Source organism: Pongo pygmaeus, chromosome 2, assembly GCF_028885625.2.
Source record: "Pongo pygmaeus isolate AG05252 chromosome 2, NHGRI_mPonPyg2-v2.0_pri, whole genome shotgun sequence".
Taxonomy (NCBI): Eukaryota; Metazoa; Chordata; class Mammalia; order Primates; family Hominidae; genus Pongo; species Pongo pygmaeus.
Genome location: NC_085930.1, coordinates 13,968,609 through 13,984,606, shown reverse-complemented (window position 1 = coordinate 13,984,606; position 15,998 = coordinate 13,968,609). Strand labels below are relative to the sequence as shown.

Here is a 15,998-nt window from a genome sequence, read left to right as displayed (position 1 = left end):
TGTTATAGCAGGACAAACAGGCTAAGATAATAAGGACTGAAGAGTAGCATAATTACAATTAAATAGTTAAGGCATGTAAATTATTTAGAAGCATATACAATACATAGTATGTGCTCAATAAATATTGACTTCTATTACAATGTTTTATTTTTCTTTATTAATTTATTAAGTAATCCACTTATAGAAATATTTTTAAAAATCACAATTACACACACACAGATGTTACAAAATAATGTTTTTCTTTTGATAAACACTGTATTTATTTTTGTCTATATCCACATCTGTATATTTATATCTATATTGATACCTATACATACATTCATACCTATCTACCAACTACCTACAACTTGTTTTTGAACAAAGATAGACTTGTATTACATATTATTTTGAAATTAAAAATGAGCATTTTGCATATCAATAAGTATGCATCTCCATGATGGTATTCCATTGTGGACCATGTAATGAAATTTTACTTAACCAATCACCTTAAGCTAGTAATTTTGACTTTTTGTAATATTTCTGTGTTATAAAAAATCACCAGTCTTTTAAATGTATCTTTGTACACCTGTCTGATATTTCCCTAACATAAACTGAATAAATATAATATCTGCTCAAAGGTAAACAACAGATATTCTAGGATCAAACATTTCCCAAGTTTTGAACACTGCTCATGATTCAAAGATACAGGCACAAGTTAGTAGATTCTCCTGAAAATAATTTTCAACACACAAATTATATTCCTTAATGTATATGTTTAGGATTCTACTTTAAAAGTAGAATATACATTAATGTATATGTTTAGGATTCTACTTTAAAAGTATTTTTCATCATTTATATTTAATGTTTCATTTTAGTGCCCTCTAAGATATATCAATTTAAAATATTCATTTATCATTTCAATACCATATAATGGTATTGAAAAATTAGTAAGCATTAAGAAAAAATTCATCTGGGGACTACTAGAGGCAGGAGAGAGAAAGCAGGGAGGGCTGAAAAACTACCTATTGGGTACAATGTTCACTACCTGGGTGACGGACATTCACACCCCAAACCTCAGCATCATGCAATATATCCACATAACAAACTGCACATGTACCCCCTGCATCTAAATTAAAGTTGAAATTATTTTTAAAAAGTAACTAATTTTTAAATGGAGAAATTTAATTACATGAGGTTAATTTCAGTACTTAGAAAAATCTGAGAAAAAGGAAAAAGCACACAAAATATTTGGTAATATTTGGTAATGTAACTCAATTTAAGATTTTGTTTATATTTTAACTTTTACTTCATTTATCTTTTTCAAGTATAAATTCACTACTTTAAAGAGCATCTCAAGAAGCGTATTCATATAATATGTAATATGAAATTAAATTTCTAAGTTAGAAAATAGAACTTTAAAAAATTCAAAATAGGGTAATGATTCTATTTTATTAGAAAATCATTTATTAATCCCTATTAGGCATTTAGATTTTCTGAAAATGTTCCTTCAGAGAGGCCTCTTTTTAGACTGAAAAATATAGAAAGTTGCATATAAGAAAGAGAGACAGAAAAATTGTATCAGTGATTGTAGACAAAACATTCTACAGGGTGGCTCTGAATGTTTTCTCTGTTGTAAACGAGCTGACAAGGGGCAAATTAAGTTTAATGTAGACAAATGCAACATTAAATTTCATATTTGGTTCAAAACCATAAACACAAGCATAAAATAAATGGAAGCAAATCACAGAAACACTTTCAAAGTGACCTTGGGATAATAGTGAACCATTCTTAAGGCTGGAGAGAGAAAACTGGAAAATGCCTGTTAGTATCCTACACTAGCTCACAGCTCACAAACCTAACGAAGAAAAATACTATCATTAAAACAAGTTAAGAATGTCCTTCTCAGCTATGGTCTACAAATTACTTAGGGTATATGGCAGTAATTGAGACAGTACAGTGAAATATGGTGACCCAAATGAGCCTATAAGTAAGGGCTGCTGTGTACAAAAATGGATCAGAAATCTAAATTTATTCAGGTGATGGCAAACAATATAATTGATTTATTTTAGTATAGATGACTTGACAGAATGCAAACAATATGATCTGAATCAGCATTTGAATTTAAGCAATATGTATATTCCTAAATTATACATGAATATGATAGGTATACATACATATGTACATAATACATTTATATGTTCCTCAATGAATGCAACAGGTGTTCACAACTTGGGGTTCATGAATTTCTAATGATTTTCTAATATTTCATGCAAAATGTTGTATGTATGTTCACATGCATTTTTCAGAGAAGGGAAATGTGTTCTTTGGATTCTCCAAGCATCCAAAGATTAAATGTATTTGTGAAAGAACCATTCACTATATTAGAATGTCAGCAACTAGAAGAATGGGTCACAAGTAAGGGCTTTTAAGCAAAATAAAAAAGAAAAGTAGAAAGCTAAGTTGAAGGAAGCATTTTTAAAACCTTTGACTGGTTTATTCAACAGATAAGAGGCTTAGAAAAGTCACATTTAAACTAACTGTAGCGCACAGAGGCAATGACTGTGACAGTTAAGAACAATAGTTCTGAGTCCAAAATACACATTACAAGTAATCTGGCACTAACCATCAAAGCATGATCGTTCTGCTCATTAAATTATGATTATGATCAGTAGTGTAAGACATAGAATGTTCCTCGATTCAAAATGAAGAGAGGATAATCATTTTTTGAGCCATCACTTGGGACCCTTTCTAAGAGAATTCAGAATTCATGACATGATTCATTGCATTCAATATAGTAACAGAACTGGGTGCTCCTAGAAATGAGAAATCTGAAAACTTTGGCTAAACCTTAAAACAAAATCACGGAAGCAGGTGACTAACATTGCTACAGTTAATGATTCTAAAAAAGTCTACCAAGTTCCTTCTCTCTAGTTCCATTTCCTCCTTACACAGCCCCATTCATGTCTGGTTAATCGTGAAAAACCTCTAAGCGCAAAATTCCGATTGGGACTCCTTCTCCTGTAATTAATTTTTTTGCTGTTTGATGTAAAGGTCCAAACTATAAATTGACAAGAAGCCAGCTGGTACAGTGATGAAATTCAAGGCAATATAACTAATGAAAAAGCCTCAGCTCTGTTGGCTGAACATTTTGATTAGCAGGTTTGTGTATTTTGTTTCTGTAAACTATAATGCATACTAATTTTACCTAGGAATTAATTAAAGTATATCAAAGCCTCCATGCTGTGGATGTTACATAATTTGTTATTGTCCCCAGTTTACATGTATATAAAAATAATGTATAGTCCTAATGAGAATATAAAAACGTTAGCTCCTACTCCTCTTTACTGTACTAAATACTAACTTTTAAAAGAAAATATCTATATTAAAATGAAATTCTTTGGCTTGTCTCCGGTATTGCAGTGAGTACTTAACTCACCAAAGTGTGAGGCACAGCACAAAGCAATTTTTTAAACCAGGGCCTGTGATTTTTCTTTAAAAAAAAAAAAAAACAAAACTTGCGATCACCACCCCTGCTCCCTTTGATACTAATCAGTGTGGTTACGGGAAGGGGCCACATCTAATGTTTCTCTTTCATTCTCCACAGCAAGCTCCAGTGCACTGCACCTACAACAGAGTCTCCTTAAATATTTGTTAAGATTTGATGTTTTCCTCTGTAATTATTAAATGTCCAACATAATTTCTCTGGAGGCACAGAAGCAAAATATAGTGATCAGAACCAGAAGATGAGAGAAAGGATGACATGCTGGATGAGGCCAACAAAACAGAACTCAGTGCTCAAGAGAACAGGATTTATCATTACAGTCTATCACAGCCTCCCTTTTGCCTCCAGACTGTGAATGGTATGTAATTCTTTGTTGATATCAAGCATGTGTGTGTGTGTGTGTGTGTGTGTGTGTGTGTGCGCATGCCAGTTGTACTCCACCAGTCCACTCTTTTCCATGGTTTCACTTTCCATGGTTTCAGTCAACTGTGGCCTGAAAATATTACATGGAAAATTCCAGATATAATTCATAAGTTTTAATGCACGCCCTTCAGTGTAGCATGATGAAATCTTGTGATGTCCTCCTGCATCCCAATCCAGATGTGAATCATCACTTTGCCCAGCATCTCTGCACTATCCACTACCTGCTCATCAGTCATTTAATGGCCATCTCAGTTATCAAACAGACTGCCATGGTATTGCTGTGCTTGTGTTCAAGTTAACTTTATGTTATTTTGAATGGCCCCAAAGCACAGGTAGTGATACTGGCATACTGTTATAATAGTTCTATGTTATTATGTATTACTGTTGTTAATCTCTTACTCTGCATAATTTATAAATTAAACTTTATTATAGTTACATATGTAAAGGAAAAAAAAACAGTGTATATAGGGTTCAGTAAAACATGAAGTTTCAGGCACCCACTGAAGAACATACTCCAGTGGAAAAGGAGAAACCACTGTACACGCACATACACACACACACACACAAACTCACACACACAAACTCACACACACACACAAACTCACACACACTCTCACTTTAAATACACACACCTGTACACACTTATATTACAGGCAACAGTCCTGATGAGAATATTAAAAATAAAAAAAAAACTCCTAACTCTCATTCCTCGTAACTGTACCAGGTTTGTCAGAGGTGTCTGAACCAGAGCAACTCCATCTTGAAGAGGGGCTGGGTAAAATAAGCATGAGACCTACTGGGCTGCATTCCCAGACGGTTAGGCATTCTAAGTCACAGAATGAAACAGGAGGTTGGCACAAGGCACAGGCCATAAAGACCTTGCTGATAAAACAGATTGCAGTAAAGAAGCCAGCTAAAACCCACCAAAACCAACATGGTAACGAGAGTGACCTCTGGTCTTTCTCACTGCTCCACTCCCACCAGTGCCATGACAGTTTACAAATGCCATGGCAACATCAGGAAGTTCCCCTCTATGGTCTAAAAGTGGGAGGCATGAATAATCCACCCCTTGTTTAGCATATAATCAAGAAATAACCATAAAAATGAACAACCAGCAGCCCTGGGGCTGCTCTGTCTATGGAGTAGCCACTCATTCATTCCTCTACTTTCTTAATAAACTTGCTTTCACTTTACTCTATGGACTCTCCCTGAATTCTTTCTTGCCTGAGATCCAAAAACCCTCTCTTAGGGTCTGGATCAGGACCCCTTTCCGGTAACATCTTTCTGGCCACCATGGAAGGATCAATACTAAGGAAACTCCTGACCCAAAGACTAACTTTGGGTAAGTGGTGGGGTCCAGCAACATCTTTCTGGCAGATCATGGAAGAGAAGAAACTAAACAGACCCCCAACCCAAAGGAAAATCACCTGCATGTACCAATTGGCCAACTTTGGGTACATGGGGTGCATATACCCGAGTGAAGAGTGGGATTGGATTAGAGGCCCAATTTAAGGGAGTCAGAGTCTCTCCTAAGACAGATTTAAAGGCTCCTCTCAGTAAAAGGCAAGGAAGCTTGACTGAACTCGGGTTCGAGGCCCAACTTAGGAAGGTTAGAGTCCTTTATAAGATTTAGGGGGTTAGTGGACCCTCTTAGTAAAGTCCTCGGACAAGAACGGGTTCAGCACTATGGGATGTTAACTGCTATGCTCTTTGGAGTAATCTGCTTTGCAGTCTTTGCTGACAGTTGCGGGTGACAGAATTACACAAGTAAAGGACCATGGGAAATGGGGAGTTTTTTCCTCCCTCAAAGGGGAAATTTGATAATTTTCCTCTTTGTTGCAGCTTGTTAGCCAGGGCTTTGGTGCAGCCAACCAGGTCACTGGGGCCACTCAGGGCAAGGGAACCCAGAAGCCTGGCATGCCAGCAAAAGGATAAGAATTTCTTACTAGTCAGACTTCTAGGTTCGTTTGTTCTCTCTCTCTCTCTCTTTCTCCCTCTGGGCAAACTGGTTGAATGAATGGTAAAAATCACTGTTTATCTTCTCTGTAAATGTTCGATTAATGGGAAAAAAGGATCCATGAGGCTAATCTTAAGCTGTAGTGAATCTGGTGTGCTTTGTGTGCCTTTCTGTATTGTTTGGTCATAAAGAAGGGTATCTTAGGATAGAACGCTGGCCTAGGACACCATAAGCCTGCTGTTCAAAATGGCCCAGAAAACTGGTCAGTTACAAACTTCGCTGCAGGTCCCTGAAACAAAACTGAATGAAGTTCTCCTCTTCTCTTGTTCTAGATCCTTGGGCGCTTGACCTTTTAACCACATGGCAGTACTTTCTCTTGGTCTCTGCCATCACAATGGCTGCTCAGGTTCAGGGTTCAATTCCTGGCTTAGGAAATGAGTCCTTTCTGGTTTGATATCGGTGTGACATTTGCCATTTTTTAATTCTCTTCCCCTCTAGGAACCATCTTTGGAGTAATCTGCCTTGCAACCAGAATTTGGCTCAAAACAGGTTTTTCTTAGAGCACTAATCGACACTTTAATGAAAAATTGTAAAGGTTATAAAAATTGTAAGGGTTAAAAAAGGTTTATGAGTATCTTACCTTATGGTCAAGCACTAAAATTGGGTAGATATGTCAATGAATTTTATTAAGAATTGGTTTTAACATTAATAGTACACTAATGTAAAGGTGAAATTTGGCTTATTTGGTACAAAAATCATACAGGAAGCACTGTCACATGTGAAACAGTGTCTGGCTTTCTTGGGGCTATATTTGTGTAAATATGTTGTTGGTATGTGTTCCAAAATTATGTAAAACTCCTCTAATTCTAATAGGACTTAGTGTATGTTATTATAATTGTTACATAAAATCATATGCCAGAAAGGTAACCAAATTTGTCAATCATGTTTTTAACTGTGGCTGCCCTAAAAGATTTTGTCATTCACAGAAAATTGTTGTGTTGTTTTGATCCTCTTCAAAAGATTGTTTCATAATCAGTGAAAGGACTTTGATAGTTGCTCTTAAATGCAGGTTTCTGATTACTTTGAATAACTTTGGAATAGGAAAAACATTAAGGACTCTCATGAGAGCTGAAATGTTTATGACTATCAAACAGAAACAGGAGTTAACTGCATGGACTAAACTAATGTAAGATTAAAGAAACTTTTTTGACATTTTGCTTAAAAATTGCTGATCATTTGCTTTGTTTTTCAGAGTCAAGGTAACTTCTTTTAACCTACTTGCAGCTTTTAACAATTAAGTAAAGTATACTCCTGTGAACAAAATTTGAAGCATATTTGTTTCTCTCTACTTAATTTCTCCAGAATTTGGAAACTATTTGTGAGTATTCCTTTTTTTTTTTGAGATGGAGTCTTGCTCTGTCACCCAGGCTAGAGGGCAGTGGTGTGATCTCACTCACTGCAACCTCCGCCTCCCTGATTCAAGTGATTCTCCTGCCTCCACCTCCTGAGTAGCTGGGATTACAGGTGCCCACCACCACGCTGAGCTAATTGTTGTATTTTTAGTAGAGATGGGGTTTCACCATCTTGGCCAGGCTGGTCTCGAACTCCTGACCTTGTGATTCACCCTCCTCAGCCTCCCAAAGTGTTGGGATTACAGGAGTGAGCCACCACCTCCAGCTGGGTATTCTTAATTTATGGCAATACAGTTATTTGCATAAGTGCAATAAGAATCTGTTTTCTTTTGTAACAGGAAACAATTAGCGAAACTGGTTATTTTACCAAGGCATTGACTGGAATGGTGTGCTTTCCTTTAAGGAACTGAACTTGACTTTAAAGCCAATAAAAGTCTCTTGGGAAAACTGGCCTCATACCTTGTCTACACAGTCTCTGTATAGGGTTCTTGACCAGTGATAAGCAAAGAATGTCACTTTCTGATAAGCCCAGGAGCCCCAAGCTATCTTGTGACTTCAAGAGTAGAGGAATTTATCCAACTCATAGATGTTTGAGGTTACAAACCCATGGCTGGGCTCAACTTAAAAAATAAGTCTTATCTGAGATTCCTTATGCAACAGAATTCCATCAAAGCCAACTAAAAAGTCTATATCAAAAATAATTATTCTTGCTGTACTTTACACAAATAAACAGGCCAAGCATAATAAAGCAAATCAATCTTACCATAATTTGTCTCTAGTAAAAATGGGAAACTAGAGAGAGAAATTAAATGACAAGAACTATAGTTCACTTGTTATTATTAATAGATTCTAGTCTCATCAGTTGTTTTTGAGTTTTTTCCTGCAATTTAGGCTGACCCTGCTTACTCCTGTAAACCAACCAGTGATCTCTGGATGCTGCTCAAAAGAAATAAAAAGGATGAGTAATATAAAAATCTGGAGTCAATATTCTAATTCTGGGAACACTGGAACTGGCTAGCAACCCCATAACGGCTTGGTTCCAACAATTGCCCTGTTCATGGAAAGCCTTCTAATTCAGTTTACTTGGGATAATTTTACTTACTTTACTTTACTCTTGTGGAATACATTGCTGTTTTACTCCACGTGTAGGAATGCAGGATAAGCTTACTCAATGTTCTCTTAAACTGGACACTTATTAATCTTCCAGATATCACCTTTTTTTCAGCACTCAAGAGTTATGAATGGCTGTCACATACCAATGCTTTCTGACTGAGCTCCTCTCTACCCTGAATGCAAGAGACTGAAGAGCTCGGTAGGAGCTCGGTAGGAATATCATTGCTCTTATTCAGCCTGAAGAAGTTACAGAAGATGGATCTTCATCCCTCTATAACCCTTAAGAGTTCTCTTATAAAATGGAGGGAGAACATATGTCAGAGGTGTTTGAATCAGAGCAACCCCATTTTGAATAGGGACTAGATAAAATAAGACTGAGACCTACTAGGCTGCATTCCCAGATGATTAGGCATTGTAAGTCACAGAATGAGACAGAGGTTGGCACAAGACACAGGTCATAAAGACCTTGCTGATAAAACAGGATGCAGTAAAGAAGCCAGCTAAAACCCACCAAAACCAACATGGCAATTAGAGTGACCTCTGGTCATCCTCACTGCTACACTCCCACCAGCGCCATGACAGTCTACAAATGCCATGGCAACGTCAGGAAGTTACTCTATGTGGTCTAAAAAGAGGAGGCATGAATAATCCACCCCTTGTTTAGCATATAATCAAGAAATAACCATAAAAATGAACAACCAGCAGCCTTTGGGGCTGCTATGTCTACGGAGTAGCCATTCGTTCATTCCTCTACTTTCTTAATAAACTTGCTTTCACTTTACTCTACGGACTCTCTCTGAATTCTTTCTTGCCTAGATCCAAGAACTCTCTCTTGGGGTCTGTACAGGGACCCTTTCCTGGTAACAGAGTCACTGTTTTAAAACAAAATGCTTTGGTCTCGACGTTCTCTCATGTCTTTCTCATGCACACTCCTCCTTTAAAAGATACAAGCCAAAGAATATATTCTAAGCCCCATGTTAAAGTGGTCATATGTTTAACTATAACAGAAGAATACAACTTTAGAACTACTTAAGCGTAACTGTGTATCAGATAACATGCTTAATTGCTTAATATACATCAGCATCATCCCTGTTCTCATAGAACTTACAATTTAATAGGAGAGATTTTATACAACCATAAAATATCCATTTCCTTAACATGATGGGGGGTGCTGGACAAGAGAGATCAAAAGAAGGCTTAAAGGATCTGTAAAAGTTAAAGAAAGTAGTAGGAGAGTGTGAAAGGAAAATAAATCCTGGGGCCCCAGAATCACTAAGCTAAAGGGAAAAGACAAGCTGGGAACCGCTTCTATTCAAAGTTACCCCTCTGCTCACTGAGGTAAATGCATATCTGATTGCCTCCCTTGGAGAGGCTAATCAGAAACTCAATGCAACCATTTTTCTCTCATCTACCTATGATCTGGAAGCCCCCTCCCCACTTCCAGTTGTCCCACCTGTCCTTCAAGTTGTCCTGCTGTTTTGGACTGAACCAATGTTCATCTTACATATGACTGATGTGTCATGTCTCCCTAAAATGTATAAAACAAAACTGCTCTGACCACCCTGGACACATGTCATCAGGACCTCCTGAGGCTGTGTCCAGGCACACATCTTCAACCTTGGCAAAATAAACTTTCTAAATGAACTGAGACCTGTCTTAGATATTCAGGGTTCACAGTGATATGAGACAAATGCTCCTGTTCCATCTAATCATGCCATGGTGACAAATATCCATACGCCCAATTCTAGAAGAGCTGAAAGGGGCCAGGAATGTGGTGCTGAATGTTAGAACTAGGGAAGCATGCTGGGTCCATACCCTCACTCTACCCCTGCTCTCCCAGTCCTCCTCCTGATAAATTATGTATAACATCTTGAAACAATAGCCGAATGAGCTATGGGCACTTGGAAAACAATTTTCAACTTGAACTTTGGTTGATCTGGCCAAACCCATCAATCCTTTGTGTTATCTACATGATTACAATTGCTTTGGGTGATTAAGTTCTCATCAATAAGGCAAAGACAGGATAGTGGGTGAACTAAATTCTTAGGTCCAATGTTAAGAAGGTCATCAAAATAGACCAGGCGTGGTGGCTCACGCCTGTAATCCCTACACTTTGGGAGGCCGAAGCGGGTGGATTACCTGAGGTCAGGAGCTCAAGACCAGCCTGGCCAGTGTGGTGAAATCCTGTCTCTACTAAAAATACAAAAATTAGCTGAGTGCAGTGGCAGGCACCTGTAATCCCAGCTACTCAGGAGGCTGAGGCAGGAAAATTGCTCGAACCCGAGAGGTGGAGGTTGCAGTGAGCTGAGATTGTGCCACTGCACTCCAGCCTGGGAGACAGAGCAAGGCTCTATCTTATAAAAAAAGAAAAAAGAAAAAAAAAAAAAGAAGGCTGTCAAAATAAACAAACAAAAAATAATCTTCATCAGCAATGTCCATAAGTGCAAAATCAGATTTCTATATTCCGCATAAATGTGGCAGAATGAATATAAACACACTTATAAACCAGTTTTATTTGAAATGCTAAAGACTTATTAGCATTACTATATTGAACGGTAATTATACATCTCTTAATTCCTTTTTTTAAAATTGAGAAAATGGAAGATGATTTTAAATAAATGAAATGTAAAATAATCACAATATTAAAATAAAAGCAAAATCATTTATTGAGAGCCTCCTATATACACGGGCTTTGTGCTACAATTATTAACAGTTACTTCAAAAAATAATCTTCACAAAAACCCTTCAATATGGGAGGGAACATGATTTCTGTTTTCAGATAATAGATCAGAAAAGTAATGTGACTTTCTAAGGTTATACAGGTATGAAGTATCAAGACTAGTATTCGAACTTAGATGTCTCTGTGTACGTTTCATTGTATCTGGCACTAAGTACATGATTTGCACAACATTAACTAGAAATCTATTATGAATGTACAGGCATTAGGGAAGGTAATGAAAGAGCTATAAAAAGATGTGCAAGAGTGTACTTCCAATTCCACTATCAAGTGTACAAATGAAGTCTATTTATCACTGACCTCTGCTTTCTTTGTACCTTGCACATCCTGCTACTGCTGGTGTTAGGATTCCACGTTGTAGCTGTTTGGTCTCCTGAGAGTTTTTTTTTTAAACTCCTGCAAAAAGGCTTTCGTGTTCTCCTGTGCGTCCACTTGTACTCGGATATATATTTTTTTCTTTACTAATGAAAGTATTTAAATAGCGTTATGCTGTGTTTTGTATGTGTGTGTTTGTATTGTTTTTGCCGATCTTTCTATTAGACTGGGGACAGATATCCTATATTTTCATCTATTATTTCCACTACAGGAAGCATTCAGTATACACTCAAAGATTTATTAAATAAATGTTGAAAGGAAAAAAAATAAAGTAAATGATGTCTGCTTGCATTAGTAGACTATGTATTCCTTATGGAAAATGTCTTTTTTTTTTTTTGAATACCCAGTTGAAGTATAGAGACAGATAAAAAAGTGTCTAACAAATGTTTCTTTACAGATGCAAAATGGGTTTCTGTGAGAGCCATAAGAAAAAAAAAAAACACAGACAGAAAGTACAACGGGGTAGAAAGGGGGTGGATAAAGAGGAACATATCTATACCATCAGGGAGAGAAATATTTAAATCAGAAGAGAACAGATAAAGCACTTCAGTTGTCTGTTTATCAGAGGTTAGGTTTCCTTTTCTGAATGCCACACTAATAGGAGACACAATTTCAAATGTTCACGTTGCTGTTCATACTTTGACCTATATGCCATTTTTTGGCACATTTTTAAATTTAAAATAAATAATAAAAATATAATAAGACGAGGATAAGACAATGAACAAAGCAAATGAGACTAAATCGAGAATGAGCGTTATACTTTTGCACACAATGTTGTAAGAACCAGATATTATTTTCTTAATACAAATTTTCATAGCATTTCACCATTCATTTTGAAGCCATTCTGATGTTGCATGAAACAGGAGACTCAAAATACTCTACTGGGAGAAAATTAGCTACACAAAGGAAATGGGGGGGGAAGGTTATTTTACAAAATTCAAACTGAATTCAGATTTTTTGCAAGTTAAGTTAAAAATGACTCAGAAAATAATTTGCTAATGGAGAACCTTGTAAAAATGTATAAATGTTTTGCATGTGAGTAAGGCACCAACTGAAAGATTCCACACCATTTTAAGTAGTAGAAAATAAGGCAGAAAAACGGGATATGAAAGCAAGGAATAAATTAGCCGACTATGAAATTGATTCTACACATGTGGCTTTGTGGCTATTGCAACTTTAGGTTTAGACTCAAAAGTTTAGTAGTGAAGACAGACTGTGCTACTTTGTTTGCCTATGATTAGGATATGCTACCGCTAAGTCAGAGTTCCTGTGGTCACAGCAAACACACATAGTGACAGAGGTTAACAAACTTCCCTAGTCAATTACTCTTTAAGAGCTAAGAACAGACATTTAAAAGGGAAGCACACGGCCACAGGGGAAAAAAATAAAAAAGATTAGTAAGAATGTGTTTCCTTAAATACTCAGAATTTGATAACTGACATCGGTTTAATTGAATACTGGTATCATTCCAGGCTGGTGGAGTGTTTCTGTAAGAATCCAAGGCTTGTTCAAGGCACAGCCGGCTGCTGCTTTTCTAGGTTTCCATCTCCCACAGCCTTTCTTCTGTAGTCAGAGCTCTAACTCCCCAAGTAGAGAGACTTATCTACCTGCTTATAACTTAATCAAAGAGCCTGTATTGGTTTGCCTTTGGATGATGCTTCTATTGCTCCAGGTTCCTGCCAACAGCTAGTTAGCCTTGTCTGCTTCCCTGCTATCAGCTCTTGCTTCCTCTCAGGCCACTGGTGCCAAAGAAAGGAGAAAAAAGTTCCATAGCAGCATGACAGCTGGTGGGAAACACTGTGAACTTCTTCCCACAATAAGAAGAAAAGGTTCTCAGTGTTTGTACTTGCTTGCTTCAGCCCTCTCCCTTTGCTCTGGGTAATGCTGATTTTGATTTTTGAAAAATGTGACTATAAAGTTATGAATTGGGCTATCAAATGGCTTTGAAGGTAATAAAAGGGAGAATTCAAACATATACAGGTTGAACATACATAAACAAACAATCTTAGTGTCTTTAAGATAATGGCACTTAAACACAAATCTTTTGTCACAACATACAAACTACCACCCTCCATATAGGTAAACCATAAACTCTTCCATATGGCTAACTCATTCTTTGTACATCTACAGGAGACAAAGCTCTAAATGACAGAACTAGTATAGCAAAGGAAAGAACACAGACGTGAAGCAATATAGTTAGTAACTTAATGGGTGCTGCATTTAACTTTTGTCATATCAACAGTTTCATTACTTAAATTATGCCATTTGGAGGCGCTCATCTCTACTATTCACACCCAGCTGAGTAAAGTTTCTTTGCTATCTTTTGTACTTTATCTCCCAATATGCAGACCCTGCTTCAAAGAGCCAGATGACATGTAATAATCTGATCAGGACCCAGGTTTCCTGCTTCTAAGCCTTCTCTCCAGTTAATTCTTTGACTTGCAAAGCCTGATTTTGCCTACAGAAATTCTGCCCATTCTTTATTAACCAAGTTAAATATCCCCTCCTCTGACTGAGACGTATCTTTCCTTCAGTCAGAAAAGCGTAATTTTTTTAGCTGGATAAACTGCTTTCTAGAGAATAGACATTTCCTAACATCCCTTTATAGCTCCTTGTCTTCTTCAACGACACACAAACAGGGTTGTTATGTGAAAATTATTTCAAAGGAGCTAAGTCCAATACAAATAGTCTCTTTTTGCTCCTCTTCTTCCTTGTGGTTTAGAACTTTGATTTGGACTATGTAGGAAGGACATTTCAGTTTTGTGCCTTACTTTGTACAGTGAGATGTTTTGTACATGTAGATAAATTCTATTTAACGTAATTGTACCTAAACTTGTAAATTTCCAATCTTCCAGTAAGAAACCTGGGTAGTGCAGAAGGAGACTTAAAACAAAATATGCTATTATCACAGATCAAATATCTTACATATTTAATGTTCACTTAATATCAAATAAACATAATATATTCAACTTTAAACTATATAAACAAAGCTATTCACAGATTAATGAAATTGCTCACCTAGAGAGTAAAAAAAAATCCAAGAGAATTTAATTACCCTGAAAAGATTAAAATAAGAATCCAGAATTACGGCACAACAGTTATTGGAGTCCCTCATAAACTGGCACATGAATGTATAAAAAGGAAACTTTAACAAAGTTTTCCTTCTTGAAACTTTACAAAGAATCATTAAATGTGTCAGGTATTTGGGGGTAACGAGAAACTTTTAACACTCCAAGTGACAGATGTCAAGACTCATGAATATCTAAATATTCATAACTCAGGAGACATTCTAGACTACCATCCAGGAATATATACATACTTACTTTAATGTTCTTCCTGAGACCCATTAAAGAAATACTTTTTAGGAATGGTGGGAGCACAGGGTATAAACATCAAGAAGGTAAACCCTGTGAAATGATTTATTTAATTACAAACTATATTGCAGTTTTACGCTTTCAAATAATTGTCTGAATATAACTTAGTCCGGTCTCCAGTTAAATAAAGAATTTCTCCTATAGAATTTTTTAAAAGGCAAAATGATGTGTCATACAGTGGATGAAGCATGGAATATGGATACAAAGGACATAAATTTTAGGACTTAACTTAAAATTTGTAATATGTCACTTACAATGTGTAACCTCCAGCTGTGTAACCTTTTGTTTATCGAACATTTATTAAATAAAAAGCATCAACATAAACTCTTAACATAATTAAATATTTTCTTACAAATGCCCAGTAAAATAGGTACCATTATAATCCCCTTTCTTAAACGATGAAGTTGAGGCACAGAAAAATTGAGTAACAAGTCAAAAATGATACAGCTAGGAAGCTAAGCAGCCAGGATCAGAATGTAGACAAACTAGCTCCAAACCTGAACTTTTAACCATTAATTTTTGCTGTCCCAAAATAAAAATTATAAAAAAGATACCGACCTTGCACATTGTTTGTAAAAAGTGACATTATGCATGCAAAAATGCTGCATAAACTGCAAAAGTCTAAACAAATGCAACAGACATATAAAATTATGTGGAAGTGTATATGGGGAAAAGGTCACGAAGAATAAGGATACTGTGACTTAGCTACGGGCTGGATGTTAAAAATAAACAAATAAAAGGAACAACTAAGATGATTCCCAGATTTCAATGGTTAATTACCAGAATAATGAGGATAAAGAAGAAAGAAGAGGAAGAGGGAAGGAGGAAGGAAAAGAAGAAGAAAGAAAGGAGAAGGGAGAAGGACAAAAAGAAAGAAGAAGAAAGGGTATCAAGATTTATAGGGAGGATGACTTCAGTTTTGGATTTAGTGACTTAAAGGAGGCAGCAAGATAACCAGGTAGAGATCTCAGGCAGCTTCAAAATTTATGTTTGTAATTCAGAACAAAAGGTTGGATTTGGAGATAATGATATAGGAGTTATTTACATTAAAGAAATGGTCGAAGCATAAAAGTAGATGAGCTTTCTGAGAGAGGTAGGGGAGCAATAAAAGAGAACCAGCAGAACA

General features: G+C 36.4%; 1 protein-coding gene and 1 long non-coding RNA gene across 7 annotated transcripts in view; both read right to left on the bottom strand.

Moving 5' to 3' along the window:
- GBE1 (1,4-alpha-glucan branching enzyme 1) overlaps positions 1-15,998 on the bottom strand; it is a 278,483-nt gene that overhangs the window by 48,691 nt on the left and 213,794 nt on the right. The window lies entirely within an intron of this gene.
- The window catches only part of LOC134739145 (uncharacterized), a 37,972-nt gene continuing 22,116 nt past the window's right edge, over positions 143-15,998 (bottom strand). Inside the window, exon 2 of the long non-coding RNA XR_010125664.1 lies at positions 143-15,998. This exon is cut by the window's right edge and continues 21,187 nt beyond it. This is a non-coding gene — a long non-coding RNA (uncharacterized LOC134739145).